Here is a 20,492-nt window from a genome sequence, read left to right on the forward strand (position 1 = left end):
TTTCAGCAGGGCATCAACCTAAAACAGTAGTTCCCAAACTGTGGGGCACCCCCCTCGGGCGCGAGGGGTCAGCAGAGGAGGCGCTATTTATAACTTGTCCGAAATGCCCAGATCAACTAGTCCGTGTCAGTGTAATGCGTGCGTACTGGCGGCAGAGAAGTCAGGCGCAGGAGAGCAAAGACTGTTACAACGGTGCAGTTTAACAATAAAAATCACCGTGAACAAAAACAATAAATAAATACAATGGGACGAAACCCTTCGCACGCCAGACATAACGTGCACAAACTATTACAATCAACAATTCCGGACAAGGACATGGGGGGAACAGAGGGTTAAATACACAACATGTAATTGATGGAATTGAAACCAGGTGTGAGGGAAGACAAGACAAAACCAATGGAAAATGAAAGGTGGTTCGGCGATGGCTAGAAGGTCGGTGACGTTGACCGCCGAACGCTGCCCGAACTAGGAGAGGGACCGACTAAAAACTACGGCATAAGGAGACAACAAGCGGATACGAGGTGTCATGGCTTTCTCTCCTTGGTGAGGATCAAAGTACCAGATCAACTGGCAATGGCTGACAGATAGTTGGGCCGGTTTTATGACTTACCAGCCGGTCGTAAATTTAGAGAGAACTTTGTCTCTCTTGCCCTGCAGTATTGGGAAGGTAAAATACCTTTGTTACCGAGAGACTCTTGCTGCCCAAAACTTCAACATCAAACAATGGACACTGGGACAATGTATTTCAACATCCAAATGTTTGGAATGATGAGAGATGGAATATGGAAAATGTACGTCTATTTTGTGATGTCATTAAAATTGTTATGAAGACGTTATAATGGAGACATTGTAACTTGAAGGGCTTTTACACTGTGTATGTTAGGTTTACACCCTTTACGTTGTGTAGAAAATATCAAGAAAAAAGTGTTTTTGTGATGATAAGATTGTGATTTTAGTTCTCTAACGAGATCATAGTAAATTATGATACCTTGCCTCGTAACTAGCCACGCCCCAGGGAGCCTAGAGAGCATGTCAGCCTGACATAAATGCCCATTTCTACCCGAGGGTATAAGGATTGAGCTAAGAATTAACATATCAGACTAGACGGACCATAAGCTGCAGCTTGGTCCTTATTAGTCACGACCCCCAAAAAATGCAACACAAGGTGGAAGAAGACAAAGGAACCTCTTAACAATCAAGGCTACGGTTGAGTAGCCTTACTGTATCTAATAAGGTGAATTTAAGTAGGACCATTAAGTTATTCTCTTCAAATCAATCACTGCTTTCATCACCACTCTGGGGTCATCGACACGGCTGAATAGCCCATTCTCAGAAGACCACTCTTCCAGAACGAGTGCAAGTAAACAGACAACTAAGATGAAGGACATTGTGACCTATTGTGGCCAATCAGAGACTTACACCTGAGAACGAAGGAGAAGGACATCTGAAGAACAGGCCCCCCTTCCCACCAAGCGGAACCCTGCCCATGAAGGCCTGGGCCCAACAGAGATACCCAACAGAGATTCCCAACAGAGATACCCAACAGAGATACCCAATGAAGACCTTCAACACGTAAATCTGGACCCTCTCTTTCTAAAATGATCCGCCACCATTGTGGCAACCCCTATTACCAGTCTGTTCAACCTCTCTTTCATATCGTCTGAGATTCCTAAAAATTGGAAAGCTGCCGCGGTCATCCCCCTCTTCAAAGGGGGTGACACTCTAGACCCAAACTGTTACATCACTGACCATTTCGAATCCCACCGTACCTTCTCCGCTGTGCAATCCGGTTTCCGAGCTGGTCACGGGTGCACCACAGCCACGCTCAAGGTACTAAACGATATCATAACTGCCATCGATAAAAGACAGTACTGTGCAGCAGTCTTCATCGACCTGGCCAAGGCTTTCGACTGTCAATCACCGTATTCTTATCGGCAGACTCAACAGCCTTGGTTTCTCAAATGACTGGCTCGCCTGGTTCACCAACTACTTCTCAGATAGAGTTCAGTGTGTCAAATTGGAGGGCCTGTTGTCCGGACCTCTGGCAGTCTCTATGGGGGTACCACAGGGTTCTCGGGCCGACTCTTTTCTCTGTATATATCAATGATGTTGCTCTTGCTGCGGGTGATTCCTTGATCCACCTCTACGCAGACGACATCATTCTATATACATATGGCCCTTCTTTGGACACTGTGTTAACAAACCTTCAAACGAGCTTCAATGCCATACAACACTCCTTCCGTGGCCTCCAACTGCTCTTAAACGCTAGTAAAACTAAATGCATGCTTTTCAACCATTTGCTGCCCGCACCCGCCCGCATGACTAGCATCAATACTCTAAACGGTTCTGACTTAGAATATGTGGACAACTACAAATACCTAGGTGTCTGGCTAGACTGTAAACTCTCCTTCCAGACCCATATTAAACATCTCCAATCCAAAATTAAATCTAGAATCTGCATCCTATTTTGCAACAAAGCATCCTTCACTCACGCTGCCAAACATACCCTCGTAAAACTGACTATCCTATCGATCCTCGACTTCGGTGATGTCATTTACAAAATAGCCTCCAACACTCTACTCAGCAAACTGGATGCAGTCTATCACAGTGCCATCCGTCTGCGACCTGTACGCTCTCGTTGGCTGGCCCTCGCTTCATACTCGTCGCCAAACCCACTGGCTCCAGGTAATCTATAAGTCTTTGCTAGGTAAAGCTCCGCCTTATCTGAGCTCACTGGTCACCATAACAACACCCACCCGTAGCATGCGCTCCAGCAGGTATATCTCACTGGTCATCCCCAAAGCCAACACCTGCTTTTGCCGCTTTTCCTTCCAGTTCTCTGCTGCCAATGACTGGAACGAATTGCAAAAATCGCTGAAGTTGGAGACTTATATCTCCCTCACTAACTTTAAGCATCAGCTATCTGAGCAGCTTACCGATCGCTGCAGCTGTACACAGCCCATCTGTAAATAGCCCATCCCCATACTGTATTTATTTATTTATCTTGCTCCTTTGCACCCCAGTATCTCTACTTGCACATTCATCTTCTGCACATCTACCATTCCAGTGTTTAATTGCTATATTGTAATTACTTCGCCACCATGGCCTATTTATTGCCTTACCTCCCTTAACTTACCTCATTTGCACTCACTGTACATAGACTTTTCTTTTTTCTACTGTATTATTGACTGTATGTTTGTTTATTCCATGTATAACTCTGTGTTGTTGTATGTGTTGAACTCCTGTGCTTTATCTTGGCCAGGTCGCAGTTGTAAATGAGAACTTGTTCTCAACTAGCCTACCTGGTTAAATAAAGGTGAAATTAAAAAAACTGTGGGGACAACGTCATCGATGCACTTATTGCTGAAGCTGGTGACTGATGTGGTATACTTCTCAATGCCATCGGATGAGTCCCAGAACGTATTCCAGTCTGTTCTAGCAAAACAGTCCTGTAGCTAAGCATCTGCGTCATCTGACCTCTTCCATATTGAGTGAGTCACTGGTACTTCCTGCTTTAGTTTTTGCTTCTAAGCAGCAATCAGGAGGATATAATTATGGTCAGATTTGCCAAATGGAGGGCGAGGGAGAGCTTTGTACGCGTCTGTGTGTGGAGTAAAAGTGGTATAGAGTTTTTTTCCCTCTGGTTGCACATGTAACATGCTGGCAGAAATGAGGAAAAATGGTTGACGTGATTCATGAGGATGACGGCTTGTCTAGCTTTCTAGCTAAGATCTTGAAAGTATGATGTTGACATGATCAGTCCAATCAAAGCTATGGTGGATATAATGTGATTTGACATAATTTTATCTGTGGCCAATGACCTTGAGCCTTCTTGGATGGGCACTCCTAATGTAACTCTATGGCAGCACCCAAGGGGCTTGCATTTTTGTGCTCTCTCTGTATATTTTGCTGTTACATAGTGTCCCTATGAGTGACAGAACACTGAGCCATTTTGGAGCTGCCTTACTCAAGAAATCAAAAAAGAGACCATGTTTGTATCCAGCTTTATTAACTCAAATATTTTTTTTATACATTGTATGCAAACTGATATGTGATGCATATTAATGGAAAAATAACATGCAAAACAGGCAAAACAATTATAATAATAAAAAAATGGTTGGCTAAACAGGTGGGGCTCAAAACTGGCGAGGCTCTACCCCACCTGCCCTGAATGACGGGTCGCCACTGGACCTTACAGATAATTGTATATGTTGTGTACAGAGATGAGGTACTCATTCAAAATCATATTAAACGCTATTATTGCACACAGCACATTTTTAAACGGGTTCTTCTAAGAACTTATAGAGGACCCCCCTTTTTTTGTCCATGATGGCAAACACAAATTTAACTTAACTTACATTTTTCAAAAATGGTGATATAATGCTAAAAGCTTTGTTTTAAAAAAAAACTTGGATCATGAGTAAATTCATGCAGTGTATTATTTGTTCTCTTACAACTTTGAACCAAACGTGACAATTGCTCAATGGTGTGACTGTCCCAGGTAAGGTTGTGGAACTTTGAACTTCAAGTAAATTAATTGTAAAAAAGTATACAATTCCCTTCACCTACTCTTTTAGTTCTAACACAGAAGTTTATTCCATAAACAATAGTCTCCAAGGCTATTCGTGAAATCCAATCAGTTTTTTATAGATTCAATTTTGTCCCTAAAAGTGATGTCCACTTAGTGTGACACAATACTGTGCCAATACCGTGTCACAATACTGTGTCATTCTCTTGCAATGAGGAAGTACAAAAGACATGGCTGGAGCACATGGCCTGTACAGATTGTAAGCTTTATCAGAATGATGTATAAAAAATATTGCACTTCTCTGCCATTGCCTCAAAAGGGGTCAGTTTCTTAGTCATTTAGTGTGTTGACAATTTAAGTATAAAAAAGCAATGAAAACATGTTTTGGTGAAATCATATGGAAGGCTTACTGTTAACAATAAGGCCCAAAATGGACCATACAGCCTCAGATTTCCAACGGTGTGACAGCTTTTTTTCAGGGCTGGCGTTATGGGTGAGCCTTAGGGGGCCTGGCCCACCCTACCATACCTCCTTGCCCCTCTGTCTCTGTCTCAGTATGTGTAGACCATGTCTCCGATGCTGTTTGGACCAAAAGAGTATGGCATGTCATACTATTTCTGTCCAGACAGATTGAGATACATGGGCTACATACAGAGGGGCGCTGTTTTGCTTGCTTAGATGCATTCTTTGGCGATGTAGTTTCAGAAGAGAGAAAGAAGCAAAGCGAGAGGTATGGGATCAATATCATGCCAAATGTATTCACAAATGTAAATCACTTTCTACAAATGTAAATCACCAATTCACAAATGTAAATCACTTTCCACAAATGTAAATCACCAATCCACAAATGTAAGTCACTTTTCACAAATGTTAAACGTTATCCAGAAATGCAATTCACTATCCACAGACACCTTTTGATTTGTATTTGTAAATCGACATAATGCTTTATAAATTTTTTTATAACTGCAGATATGCAGGTCATTTCCAAGGGCCTTGAGTAAAATGACTGCCATAAAGACAAAAAGTTATCACTCGTAGAAAGCGATCTGTAGTCGTAGAAAAAAAGTTGGTCGCATAAATTTGATCCTATTGATGCTGTTGACCCGGATCACTGGTTGCTGCGGAAAAGGAGGAGGTGTGAAATGGCTAGCTAGTTAGCGGTGCGTGCTAATAGTGTTTCAATCGGTGACGTCACTTGCTCTGAGACCTTGAAGTAGTTGATTCCATTGCTCTGCAAGGGCCGCGGCTTTTGTGGATCGATGGGTAATGATGCTTTGAGGGAGACTGTTGTGAGAAGCCCCTGACTGCAGTGTGCAGTTCAGGGCTTGGCTCAATGTGGGCGGAGTCAAATGTGTTTAACCCGAACCCTTCCCGTCTCCTTCAAGGTCACCCAAGTTGAGGTTCACGACGAAGGTATCAACGTCAACGAAAGCAAATCTTATTCGAACCTAACCTACATGGATGAAAATATAAACCATGGAAGTAAGTGAGACTGTCATTATGCATAACGTATTTCATAATATTCTTGTTATACCAGTGCACTGGTATATTTTTATATAACCAAATACTGCCCTGATGTTATCATAGCATTAATTAGCACCCATTTGCATGTGAGTTAGCTAATTGCTTACAATGAGGGACTCTTATTTGGACAAATTTGCCTACTTGAGCAGTAAGCCTAGGTTTACATGTACAGTTATGTAATCGATTCGATCATTGATTTTCTGTGTATCTTCAATGTAGGCCTTGTTGTGTTTGGCTGGCACTAATGTGTATCGTTGACGCCAACGGCCATTCCCTAAGTTACACATAGCAAGTCTACACAGCCTACACAGGATATACAATAATGAAATTAAAATGTCTATTGCTTATTTTATGCCTTTCTAATTATCATGCCTTTTATGTCTATGCTAATTTTCTTTGATGTATAGAGACATGTTAGTGTGCTATTGGAGGGCGAGAGTCCCAAAATGAAAAAATGCAGTAGCAGTCAACTTCATCACTGCCCCTTCTGCACATATAAGGCTGAACAATATATGGTCAACCACCACATCAAAGGTCATGCTTCAGTGAGGCACAGAGGTACAATTTCTTTGTTTGTTTATTGAATATATTTGACGTTCGCGGTTTTTGATTTTTTCAGTTACATCAGCGTATTTAATTAAATTTTATAACTTGTTACTTTACTGTTATTCCTCTCTTTCAGAGTTCACAACCATAAAGTGTGGCTTCAGTTATAGAAGTGCGACACACTTTCATTGTTGCTATTGCATGGCAACAATAATCACCAGAGCACAGTTTCTGAAGCACCTGACATACCATCAGAATCCAGTGGCCCCTCAAGAGCACCCAGAGGCCCTTAAATTCTCATCACTAGTGGATATAATTTTTTGGGGGGATACCCATGATTTTCTTTTTCAAAGGAAAACATGCCGCAAATTAGGCGATGGTGGTGCCTAGATCTCCTGCAGAACTTTCCTTTGCCGTAAGTCTTGAACATTTTAAAAACTTTTCATTTGCATCCTTAAAATCACTTGTTTCACTGTAGCCAGACTGACCTGAATATATTTTCATATTGAATGTATGTAACGTATGTCATTCACTCACTAAGGTCTGAAGAAGAGAGGTTGAAATATCGAAAAAGGTGGCGAAAACGAAACACACTACAGGTAGGAGGTGTCATATGATGAGTGGTATAGTCTTAAACCAATGTTTAAAGACTTAACCCCCCCCCCCCAATATATTTCAGGATGATGTAGAAGATGTCCCCCCCCAAGAAGTCACAGCATGTCACATCAGCATCCAGCTCTGCAGGATCAGGTACTGTATAGGCTATTAGCTAAAGCAAGGTGCATTCTTGTACACACATCCCTGGAGGTTCCATTACACTACTTAATGACCACAATCTGTTTTCTTTCTAAACGATACTGAAAACAAAATGCACGGCGAACTGGAAGCTGTGAACTGGGTATGTAGTCTACTGTGTGTAATGCTGAAGGCTTGATGCATGGCAAGATATAATAGTTGTGATGACTTGTTGAGTAGTTATAGATATCATTGAAAATCCCTTTAGTAATAGTGGCTTTTGCTTGCATGGTGGTATTGTGAAAGTGGGGTGTAATTTGTCTTGATCACCCAATGAGGCACTACTCTTAATATTTATTCTTCCTTTTTCTTTAAGGAAGCAGATGTTCTTCTAAGGGACACCCTAGAGCAGTGGTTCTCAAACCTGGTCCTGGGGACCCAAAGGGGTGCACATTTTTGTTTTTGCCCTAGCACTACACACCTGATTCAAATCATCAAAGCCTGATGAGGAGTTGTTGGTTTGAATCAGGTGTGTAGTGCTAGGGCAAAACAGAAATGTGCACCCCTTTGGGTCCCCAGGACCAGGATTGAGAACCACTGCCCTAGAGGCAGCAAGGTGGTGCGAACGCCAAACATTTAAAGGCACCGTTTCCCTCCCTAGTGTAATTGGGATGGACAGGGAAGACCGCATTACTACCCTTAAAGAACTACGGTTGTATGATGGCCTGGATGAAGAGGAAAATATTATCCTCAGGGAATCATTCATGTTCTCGTTCCAGTTAAAGAGAGATTATGAGATGTTCTATGTGGAGGCAGTTGACAACAAGAAAATGACTGTCTGCCTCTTTTGATGAGCAGGAGTGAAGCCATTTTTGAGGAGTGGTCAAATCTTGTTTTTGTCTGCTGTGTTAATTGTGTTATGTTGGTTAGTAAAGAGGACGTAGAAGTCACCCGAGTCTCTGATCTCTTTATTGGAGATGGTATAACTTAATATACAATGCGCATTCAGCTTGTCAGTATGTCTATATGGTATAGTCTGTCTCCATTCTCATGAGGAAAGTAAATAACATTATGAATCAGGATAGGTAGTAAATGTATATATGTGCTCAATTAAATAATATAATTACAAAGTTATAACATTTATCAACACAAATTTTAACAGAACATGACATGCATAATAAGTCTGTTGTTCACTGCAACAATATCAGTAGCTTGTCTCAAATATAGCATGAAGCAAAAAGCGTTACAACACATGTTCTGGTACCACTTTATATAATATTTCTTACGATCTTCAAAAATGAAATATGTTTGTATTCAACATGTACTTTTCACAAACGTGTGTGTTTGTATTCAGTGTGTGACTGTCAAACCTCAGATCAGATGGACAAAAAAAACACTGGTGGGCGGGGTCCAACGTTTGACTCCGCCCACATTGAGCCCCGCCACGAACTGCACACTGCAGTCAGGGGCACTTGACTGTTGTCGATGTGTGCAGAGGGTCCCTGGTTCAAGCCCAGGTTGGGGCAGAAGCAATCCTGTTACAAAGTCTGATTCTATATCCTACACCTTCCCTCTATCTTTTGCATGCCTCTCCTGGGGAAACGGTTAGAGGCGTCAGGAATACTTATGTCTCCTTAATGCTCATTGTCTGTGCAACATGAGACAGCAGATGGATTATAATCACTTACAATGTATGACATATCCTTCACATTTAGTGGTGCTATCACACTGGCCAGCTAACTCAACTATTTGGGTGATGAATGGGTGTACACCGCAATAGTGCTAGGGTTTTGATTATTTACGTTGGACATACTATGGTTACACATATGGCTGACATATTATGGTTACCGTACTATAATTTCTGATTTATAGAAATCGCTTTCTACGAGTGCTAACTTTTTTTCTATGGGTGAGAACTTTTTTTCCATGCATGAGAATTTTTTGTATTTTTCTTCTCGTCAATGCACATGTCTGTGCATATCTCTCCTATGTGCAAATCTTTATGGCAGCCATTTTACTTAAGGCCCTTAGGAATGACCTGCATATCTGCAGTTATAAAAAAAATCTAATGCAATATATCGATTTACAAATACAAATCAAAAGATGTTTGTTTGTGGAAAGTGATTTACATATGTGGATTGCTGATTTACATTTGTGGAAAGTGATTTACATTCGTGGATTGGTGATTTACATTTGTGAATACATTTGGCATGATATTGATCCCATATGGGCCCCTTACGACACATGCGTTCGGAACGTGGCACAATTTCATGCGTCTGAAAGTACAATATTCAAACATTCTAATCCCTTGGTGTACATTTTTACACGTGATTCTTCCACATGTTGTGTTTGCATTTACAAGTGTAGAAAACGCGTGTCTTCTGTGAAGTTGCTTTTCAAAGTAGGAACATTGTATATGGTTGATTTTCTCTTATCCAAAAGCCTTAATATTTAGATTTTTTTTTAAATATATACAGTACAGTATATACACTGACTGATTCCTTCAAGCAAGTTTAACTTCCTCCAGCTAAATCAAGACAAGACCGTGGTACTTATTATTGGAGCCATAGCACAGAGAGAATCTGGCTGGACATGTTAATTCACAGCCACCAAAGATAAAACACTAGGTAAAAAACCTAGGTGTAATCTTTTATTCTGAACTCAATTTCTAATCACACATTACGAATGTGACCGAAATAGCTTTTTATCACCCCTCAGGTGCCAAGGTACGTCCGTTTTTATCTCAGGCTGATACAGAGAAGTATTAATGCTTTTATTACAAGCAGTCTTGACTACTGTAATGCTCTCCTGTCTGGTCTACCCAAGAAAGCCATTGGTCAGCATGGTTACTGACCAAGACCAGACGGAGAGTACACATTACACCGGCTTTAAAGTCTCTGCACTGCCTGCCTGTGAGTTTTAGAATTAATTTTAAGATTCTTCTATTGGTTTTCAACTCAATCCATGATTTTGCACCTCAATTAATGTCCTACCCAGTAGGTCCCTCAGGTTCTCTGGCACTGGCCTTTTAACTATCCACCTTGGGCGGATCAAAGGACCAAGAGGCATGGAGAGGCAGCCTTTAGTTATTATGCCCCAAACCTCTGGAATAGCCTGCCAGAGAACCTGAGGAGGCCAAAAAACTGTGGACATATTTAAAAGGGATCTTAAAACACACCTTTTTAGCTTTGCTTTTCCTTAGGGTGGTTTTTTAGTCTTTTAGTTTAAAATAGTTATTCTTTTGTTTATTGTGTAAATATTTCAGTTTTTAATTTCATAGTTTTTTTCCTGTGAAGTGCATGTCTGAAATGTGCTATGTAAATAAAGCTTGATTTGATTTATTACTCTGTTCCAGAATAAATGACCTTTGAAATGACCTATGTCCTTCCTCCACTGCAGCCATGTCCTTTCCTCCAGGCTTTTTGGCTTGGAAAGGGTAGTGACTATTAATACATTCATCTAATAATCAAACAGATAAGGTTTTGGAAAAGTAGGCACTTTAGTCAAAACATCCCCATCTGGTGGATATATAGTGTCATTAGACTGAGTAGGAAATCACTTTTCAAGACGAAGGCTGGAGGAACATATTGTTACTATAAAATAATGAATACACAATGGAGGGGATTTGCTTTCACATGGACTTATAGCTTGTTACTTCAGAGGCAAAATTGTTGATATACAGAAAATAGAAATGAATGTATTATCAGGGAACAAATAAGGCAATTGATATGTTATCAACTTGAGGTATGAAATAAGGTATAACATAATTGGAATGTTAATGACATCTCCATGGGTCCAACCTGGGGGGCTCAAAGACAATAGAGTACCTGTATGCATTTTGGGGTATATTGATTTGACAGAAGAGGCAGCATTGGGATGTGCTTTATTATCACATGGTACCCTAGATGATAACTACAACAAACTTCCCACAGAACAAGGAGACCCATTGGAAAAGTTTCAAAGAGTCATCATGGATTCAGTGTAAAATCAGTCACAGCAGCCTATTTTGAAGTTGGCCACCATTTATTTTAATGTGGATTTTTCTGGGCAGAAATGAATTAATAATTTGTGTAACAAGGCCAATAAAGACTGAAAATGTGTATTACTGTGAGGAAAATGCTAAAAGATGGCCCAGAGATGTGAGTTACAGTATATGTATTTAGCAAAATATTACCATAACTTCTGCTTAATTACTCAAATGTTAATGTCATAATGGTAGAAATATGACAAAACGCCTAAAATAAGGTCAGGTTAAGATGGGCTTAGGAGATCTTACATGTTTTCTTCTATGAGATAATATAATTCATTTAACATGACCTTTATCAATTATGAAGCTTTTTTGCAGAAGATTGTTGACACATCAACCAGGATTAAGGGGCAGAGCAAGACGTGACTGTTGTTGTTTTGGTAATCAGTGGCTGTGTTGGAGGCGGAGTGGTTTCTCCTCTCCTAGTCAGTTAGCAATTAGTACTGGGAGTTGTGCTTTTCACCTCTGCAAGGCAATTAGTACTTCAGTCTCCACTGTTTTCTCTGAGGCGGCTGTGTCAGTGGCGGTCTCGTTGCAAAACTAAGACGGTATCTGCGGAGTTTCTCTGCGGAGTTGTTTGAGGAAATAAAGAGAGGAAGGTTCCACACCACTCTCTCACTTGAGTATCTTACCTAGTTATTTTCAGATCTCATTTCGCTCTTTTGTAGCTTTGGCAACTATGTATGTTTTCTATACCTGTCCACTCCTCTCCCTGTAGGCTTTACAGACGCTCCCCACCCCTTGGCTGCAACCCTTCTAATTTAGTGTACCATGCGGGCACAACCCATGTGAAATTCCTGGTCGCTGGCAGCGTTTGGAACTGCCGATCTGAACTGCCGGTCTCTTGACTGCCGGTCAAGAATGCAGAGTTAATCTAGGCCTATGATGCCCTTCAGTCCCTTGACTTTTTCGCCCTGATGGAGACATGGATCGCTCCAGAGAACACTGCTTCTCCAGCTGCTCTCTCTTCATCTGACTATGTTTTCGCTCATAGTCCGAGCGTATCTGGTCGTCGCGGTGGTGGCACAGGACTACTAATTTCTCCTATGTGGAGATTTTCTCTTTTCTCCCTCACTCACCTGTCCAACTCCTCATTTGAATTCCTTTCTGTCACAGGCAGGTGTCCACTCAAGCTTAAAATTGTAGTCATCTTTCGCACCACCAGGTGTCCTTAGAGTTCCTCAAATTACCTTGACACCCTGATAAGCTCATTTCCTGACAATGGCTCACCGCTCTTCGTACTTGGCGACTTCAACCTCCCGATGTCTGACTTCGATTCATTTCTTTCAACTCTTTCTTTACCCTCCTTGCCTCTTCTGACCTCATCTTTCCCAGTCCCGACCCACTCACAAGGCAGGCAATATGCTTTACCTCATCTTTACTAGAGGCTGTTCACCTACTAATCTCATTGTAACCCCCCCTCCAGGTCTCTGATCACGACTTTGTTTCCTTTTCTGTCTCCCTCTCCTCCAACCCTAGCCACTCAGCCCTACCCAGATGGTCACAATCTACGCTCTCTTTCCCACTACTCTGTCCTTTTCTATCCTATCATCTCTCCCTTCTGCTAAATCCTTATCCATCCTGTCTCCTGATCCTGCCTCTTCGACTTTACTCTCCTCCCTTTCTGTATCCTATCTCTCACTGTCCCCTTTCCTCCAAGGCCAGCTCGGCCCTCCCCTCCTGCTCCATGGCCGATTGATTCATTGGGCCTACAGAACGGGGCTTGGGCAGCTGAGTGATAATGAAGGAAAACGAAACTTCCGGAGGACCTATTATCCTTTCACTCCCTGCTCTCTACCTTCTCTTCCTCTGTATCCACTGCTAAAGCCACTTTCTATCACTTTAAATTTCAAGCTTCTACCGCTATCCCTAGGAAACTATTTTCCACCTTCTTCTCCCTCCTTAATCCTCCACCCCCTGCCTCCCTGCATATGACTTTGTCAACCCCTTTGAAAAGAAAGTTGACAACATCCACTCCTCATTCACTCAGCCTATTGAGTCCACTAGTCCCACTGACACAGAACTACCCTACGCCTGGACCTCTTTCGCCCCTCTCTCTCCAGATGAAATCCTGGAACTAGTGAGGTCCGGCTGCCCGACAACCAACACCATCCCCTCCTCCTTTCTTCAGACCATCTCTGGAGACCTCACTTCCCTCATCAACTCATCCCTGCCCACTGGCTGTGTCCCCTCTGACTTAAAAACACCCCAAGTGCTCCCCTCCTCAAGAAACCAACACTCCACTCCTCTGACATCAAACATCTTTATTTTCTTTCCAAAACACTTCAAGACGGGTCACTCAACTGACACTGCCCTTCTCTGTGTCAGAGGCTCTCCGTACTGCCAAAGCTGATTCTCTTTCCTCTGTTCTCATCCTCCTAGATCTATCCCTGCCTTCAACACTGGGGACCATCAGATTCTTCTCTCCACCCTCTCAGGGCTGGGCATCTCAGGCTCTGCACACTCTTGGATTGTATCCTACCTAGCAGGCCGCTCCTACCATTTGACGTGGAGAAGACCTGTGTCTGCACCACATACTCTCACTACTGGTGTGCCCCAGGGCTCGTTTCTAGGCCCTCTCCTCCTCTCTATAAACTGAAACACTTTGTCGTACACAACGATCCAGAGCATCCCAAACGTGCTCAATGGGTGACATGTCTGGTGGGTATGCAGGCCATGGAAGAACTGGGACATTTTCAGCTTCCAGGAATTGTGTACAGATCCTTTGCCACATGGGGTTGTGCATTATCATGCTAAACATGAGGTGATGGTGGTGGATGAATGGCACGAAAATGGGCCTCAGGATCTCGCCACCATGGGGCACTGTTCACAACATTGACATCAGCAAACTGCTGGCCCACACAACACCATACACGTTGTCTGCCATCTACAGTTGAAACAGGATTCGTCTGTGAAGAGCACACTTCTCCAGTGGCCATCAAAGGTGAGCATTTTCCCACTAAAGTCGGTTACGGAGCAGAACAGCAGTCAGGTCAAGACCCTAGTGAGGACGATGAGCACGCAGATGAGCCTCCCTGAGATGGTTTCTGATAGTTTGTGCAGAAATTATTTGGTTGTGCAAACCCATAGTTTCATCAGCTGTCCGGGTGGCTGGTCTCCGACGATTCCGCAGGTGAAGAAACCGGGTGTGGAGGTCCTAGGCTGGCGTGGTTACACATGGTCTGCGGTTTTGAGGCCAGTTGGACATACTGCCAAGTTCTCTAAAATGATGTTGGAGGCAGCTTATGGTGAACATTACATTTTCTGCCAACACCTATGGTTGACATTCTTGCAGTCAACATGCCAATTGCATGCTCCCTCAAAACTTGAGACCAATGTGGCATTGTGTTGTGTGACAAAATTGCACAGTTTAGAGTGGCCTTTTATTGTCCCCTGTACAAGGTGCACTTGTGTAATGATCATGCTGTTAATCAGCTTTTTGTTATGTCACACCTGTCAGGTAGATAGATGATCTTGGTTCAGCATACATGTGTTCTAACTCGAGAAATTATTTGTTATTTTACGATTGGACAATGTTTGTTCCCCGCATATAAAACCACAAAGTCTACTGGAAACGCCCGAATTCAAGATTGCAATTTTGATGGCTCACACAGTGAGCTTACTGTACATGGTAAGCTGGTGTGCATGAAGTTGTACTTCATGTTTTAGTATGGAAAACGGCTGTGAGGGTTTAATAGCCACAATTACAATCTTTATAGAATAAAAATGTAATTTCATCAATTAAATGTAGAAAAACGTATTTGAGTGAACTTGATCAATTCAGCACTTGAAACAGAAAGTGAATTCTCTCACTCTTTCCGGTTTTAGCTTGCGGCTATCACTGTCTGGCTGGCTAGCTTTAGGACATTTACTATCCCATAGCAGTGACAAACTATCGACATATGGTAGTGCACAATTAAAATCTAGCTCACTTATTTTGCTAGCCAAAAATGTATTCAGAAACGGAGGAAGAGGATAGCTAGCTATAGCATTTTTTAACTAGGCAAGTCAGTTAAGAACAAATTCTTATTTTCAATGATGGCCTAGGAACTACCTTGTTCAGGGGCAGAACAACAGATTTTTACCTTGTCAGCTCAGGATTCGATCTTGCAAGCTTCCGGTTACTAGTCCAATGCTCTAACCACTTGGATACCCTGCCGCCCCAAATGCTAGTTAGCTGATGCCTCTTCAAAAAGAGGCAACTGTGACAACGTTGATCCTAAGATAAAAATAATCAACTTTACCTTTGAACAAAATCCCATCCAAAGAAAGCCTGTCTCCCGGACTGACCCCAAATCTACGATCAGATGCATGACCAAATCGTCACATTTCAATTTTGCCCGCAGGCAGGCTCTATAGAAAACTGAGCCATCCGCACACACAGAGAGCCCAAGTGCAGACAAACAGAGGCTCCCAAAACACAACTCATGCGGTAAGCTCCATAAATAAACTTTCCCATTGAGTAAACTACACAATCCACCCCTCTAAATAAAACCTGTCTGCGCTCTCCGAAATGCCAGCAGATCACGATTGAATACATTGCCGAAGTATCGCATTTCGGATTAGCCCGCCATCCACACACACATACAGTTTTGGCCCCAGCCACAGGGCTTTATAGAGAAAAATGTACCTCAATCGCGACCAAAACGACTCTTTTCCCATAGGCTTGTACTATCTATAGTATGACAGCACCAGCAGGTAGCTTCCAACAGCTGGCAGACATGATCATTTGGTTACTTTAGCGTTATGCAGTGTTATATAGATGGAAGACAAGAGCAAAATGCAGTACCTCTAAAGCTAGCTAACATTAACAAAGAGGGAGTAAGCTAGCTCTTTCACTGAAACGTTCCCTGCAGATTGACTAGTAGATGCCCAATTTGCCCGCCTGATTCTCACAAATGTATCCCACTTTTTACAAGCTGTTTCATTTGCGTGGCCATAAAGGCATACCCACATTTGCATAGTAAGTTTTGCTACACCCTGCTACCACACAAAGCTTGGCCATCTTAATGCAATTGCTAGCTTGCTCCGTATTGCTAACCCACAATTTGTATTTCTTTTTTCACGAGTATATGAAGGGTGCACCTGGATTTTTATTTCCTCACTGTGTGACACCGACCACAGGGCATTGTGGGATTGTTTCTGAAGTTGGTGCTGGTTTGGAGAACTTCAAATCCAACTTTTAGAACAATATTACAGTATTATATCAAATGTATTAAAGTGTTTGTAATTTGGGAACATTTTCTATTATATGAGTTTCTGACATTGAGAAATAGCTGCTATGTGCCTTTTCACAATCAAGACTACCTAAACAATATAAACTGGAAGAACCATCTCAGTAACGGGTGCAATAAATCCAACCCCTTACAGATTGGATTCATTTAGAAAAATTTAATTTATTTATCTTTGTATAGTATAAGATCAATTAATCGATCAATGTGCATTAGAAACAAATTATTCTAAAAATCAACCCGGCAACAAAGCATTCTGGGAAATGTTTTTATGAGGCCCCTCCTATGTCTTTTTCACTCAGAGGATTAACGTAAACACAGTCTAGTTACAACAACACCACCCAACAACACCACGCGATTGAAAATATTTCTTGAATCAAATGTCCCGTTCAGTTGTGCTGAAATGTAGGTAAGGTGACAGATATTCCTAACACTGATCTGAATAAAAGACATGAAAAGTCATATCAATTTTAGCAACACCCAAATCCCCAGTGTGAAAAAGTAATTGCCCCTTACACTCAATGACATTCATCACACTACTACCACCATGCTTGACCATTGGCATGAGGTTCTTACTGTGGAATGCAGTGCTTGGTTTTCGCAAGACATAATGGGACCCATCTCATCTAAAAAGTGTATTCAAGTTTGCCAAAAAGCACCTGGATGAACATTAAGTTTCTTGTTAGAATGTTCTATGGAGAGATGAGTCAAAATTACAACTTTTTCGACAACATGGGTCTCATTATGCCTGGCGAAAAACAAACAATGCATTCCACAGTAAGAACCAACGGTCAAGCATGGTGCTGGTGGTGTGAGGGTTTGTGGATGATTTGCTGCCTCAAGACCTGGACGACTTGCCTTAATAGAAGGAACAATGTATTCTGCTCTGTATCAGAGAATTCTACAGGAGAATGTCAGGCCATCCTTCTGTGAACTGAAGATAAAGCGCAGCTGGGTTAGGCAGCAAGACAATGATCCAAAACACACAATCAAGTCTACATGAAAATGGCTAAAAAGCAACACATTTGAAGTTTGGAATGGCCTAGTCAAAGTCCAGACTTAATCCCAATTGAGATGTGGCAGGACTTGAAACGAGCAATTAATGCTTGAAAACCCACAAATGTCGCTGAGTTAAAGCAGTTCTGCATGGAAGAATGGGGCAAAATTCCTCCACAGCGACTTGAGAGACTGATCAACAACTACAGGAAGTGTTTGGTTGGAGTCATTGAAGCTAAAGGTGGCACAACCAGTTATTGAGTGTAACGGGGAAAATACTTTTTCACACAGGGGCATTGGGTGTAGCATAACTTTGTTTATTAAATACATTTAAGTGTGTAATTGTTGTTATTTGTTCACTCAGGTTCCCTTTATCTAATATTAGGTTTTGGTCAAAGATACATTCAGTATCAAAAATATGCAAAAGTAGAGAAAATTAGAAAGGGGGTAAATACTTTTTCACAGCACTGTGCATGTTATAATAACTTTTTTTTAAACACACGGATCCATAATCCTGAGGACATGTCTCGGACAGAGGTTCCCTCAATTAAGGACAGCTTGACAGTCTTAAGGGTAAATGCAAAAATGTAAGAATATGTACAGAGACAATAAAGAGACAATTAAAGATGATATTTTTCAAAAGTTATGTGTCTGTCATATCATTCCTGCAACAAACATCATTGTTAGAAATGGGGGAATTGGCAAATCTCTTCCTCTTCTCTGCAACTCTGCACATGTTTGAGTGAGCGAAAGGGAAGATGAGCAAGAGAAAAATGAAGGGAGGTGTCTGAATCAGGACCCAGGAGTTTTGCACCTGAAAAAAAATGCGAGTTAAAATAGGATTTGATTAGCTTTACAAACGTAAATTATTAGAAGCGGTGATATTTCACATGGATCTACTTGCAGTAAGATCAGGCAATCAGGGGCAGCTGAGTAGCATGTCTTTTGGGGAATCCAGTCTCAGTGAGACCTGATGCAGAGATAAAACCATAAAACATCATCAGCATAGCTAGTACAAACCTAACTCTTACGAAGATGGTTAGTAAAAATCAATACACATTGAAGATCAGAGTATCAAAGAAAAAAATAATAGATTTTGCATACAGAACTTACTGTCAGTAGCTACTCTCTAAACATCAAAGGTTCCTGGAGTATCCTTTATGGATTCTTCAAATTGAAACTGTGCACTCTAAAAAATTAAGGGTTCTTCTAAGAACCTCAAAGGAGGTAGGGTTCATTGAGGAACCTCCTTAGTTGGTGGGGGTTCTTGAAGGAACCTAACTGCCCAAATGAAACATTTGGATTTGAATTTGAAAGCAGGTGCAGGCAGTTAACTGAAAAATATAAAGATCTCCTCAATTTAAGGTAAGTTTTGTCCCTTGTATGATCTAAATTGATATTGTTTTATGATGATACCATCTATCTTTTAATTTCTGTGCAAATCTTTCTAAAACAGAAAATGTACACAACTCAATGGATATCAATCAACAAAAAGGTAAGACTATGTAGGCTATAAGAATATGTTGAAGGCTAGCTGTATTGGGTGCCAATGACTGAACAGCTCACTTTTGTGTCCGTGTCTGCAGGTATAGAGACAATTAGGCATACAAAGGTATGTAAATTGGTATTGGTATGTTATGCTGATCACATTACCATCCTCCTCCCTTACCTGTTCAATGAATATCCCATAGGCCTTTACATTATGGAAAATGTATGTTTATGAAACCCATTATCAAAACAGTTTTTTTTCATTCACATTTACCACAAAAACCACGGTATGAATTCTGTCGTGTGCACGTTTTGTTAATCATCTGTATAATTACTATTTTTGGGATTCACAGACTTCACCCTACAGTGGGGGAAAAAAGGATTTGATCCCCTGCTGATTTTGTACATTTGCCCACTTACAAAGAAATGATCAGTCTATAATTTTAATAGTAGGTTTATTTGAACAATGACAGACAGAATAACAACAACAAAAATCCAGAAAAACGCATGTCAAAAATGTTATAAATTATTTGAATTTTAATGAGGGAAATAAGTATTTGACCTCTCTGCAAAACATGACTTAGTACTTGGTGGCAAAACCCTTGTTGGCAATCACAGAGGTCAGACGTTTCTTGTAGTTGGCCACCAGGTTTGCACACATCTCAGGAGGGATTTTGTCCCACTCCTCTTTGTAGATCTTCTCCAAGTCATGAAGGTTTCGAGGCTGATGTTTGGCAACTCGAAACTCAGCTCCCTCCACAGATTTACTATGGGATTAAGGTCTGGAGACTGGCTAGGCCACTCCAGGACCTTAATGTGCTTCTTCTTGAGCCACTCCTTTGTTGCCTTGGCCATGTGTTTTGGGTCATTGTCACAACCCATTTTCAATGCCCTGGCTGAGGGAAGGAGGTTCTCACCCAATATTTGACGGTACATGGCCCCGTCCATCGTCCCTTTGATGCGGTGAAGTTGTCCTGTCCCCTTAGCAGAAAAACACCCCCAAAGCATAATGTTTCCACCTCCATGTTTGACGGTGGAGATGGTGTTCTTGGGGTCATAGGCAGCATTCCTCCTCCTCCAAACACAGCGAGTTGAGTTGATGTCAAAGAGCTCCATTTTGGTCTCATTTGACCACAACACTTTCACCAGTTGTCCTCTGAGTCATTCAGATGTTCATTGGCAAACTTCAGACGGGCATGTATATGTATTCTTAAGCAGGGGGACCTTGCTGGCGCTGCAGGATTTCAGTCCTTCACGGCGTAGTGTGTTACCAATTGTTTTCTTGGTGACTATGGTCCCAGCTGCCTTGAGATCATTGACAAGATCCTCCCGTGTAGTTCTGGGCTGATTCCTCACCATTCTCATGATCATTGCAACTCCACGAGGTGAAATCTTGCATGGAGCCCCAGGCCGAGGA

The sequence above is a fragment of the Salmo trutta genome, chromosome 5 (assembly GCF_901001165.1).
Source record: "Salmo trutta chromosome 5, fSalTru1.1, whole genome shotgun sequence".
Classification (NCBI taxonomy): domain Eukaryota; kingdom Metazoa; phylum Chordata; class Actinopteri; order Salmoniformes; family Salmonidae; genus Salmo; species Salmo trutta.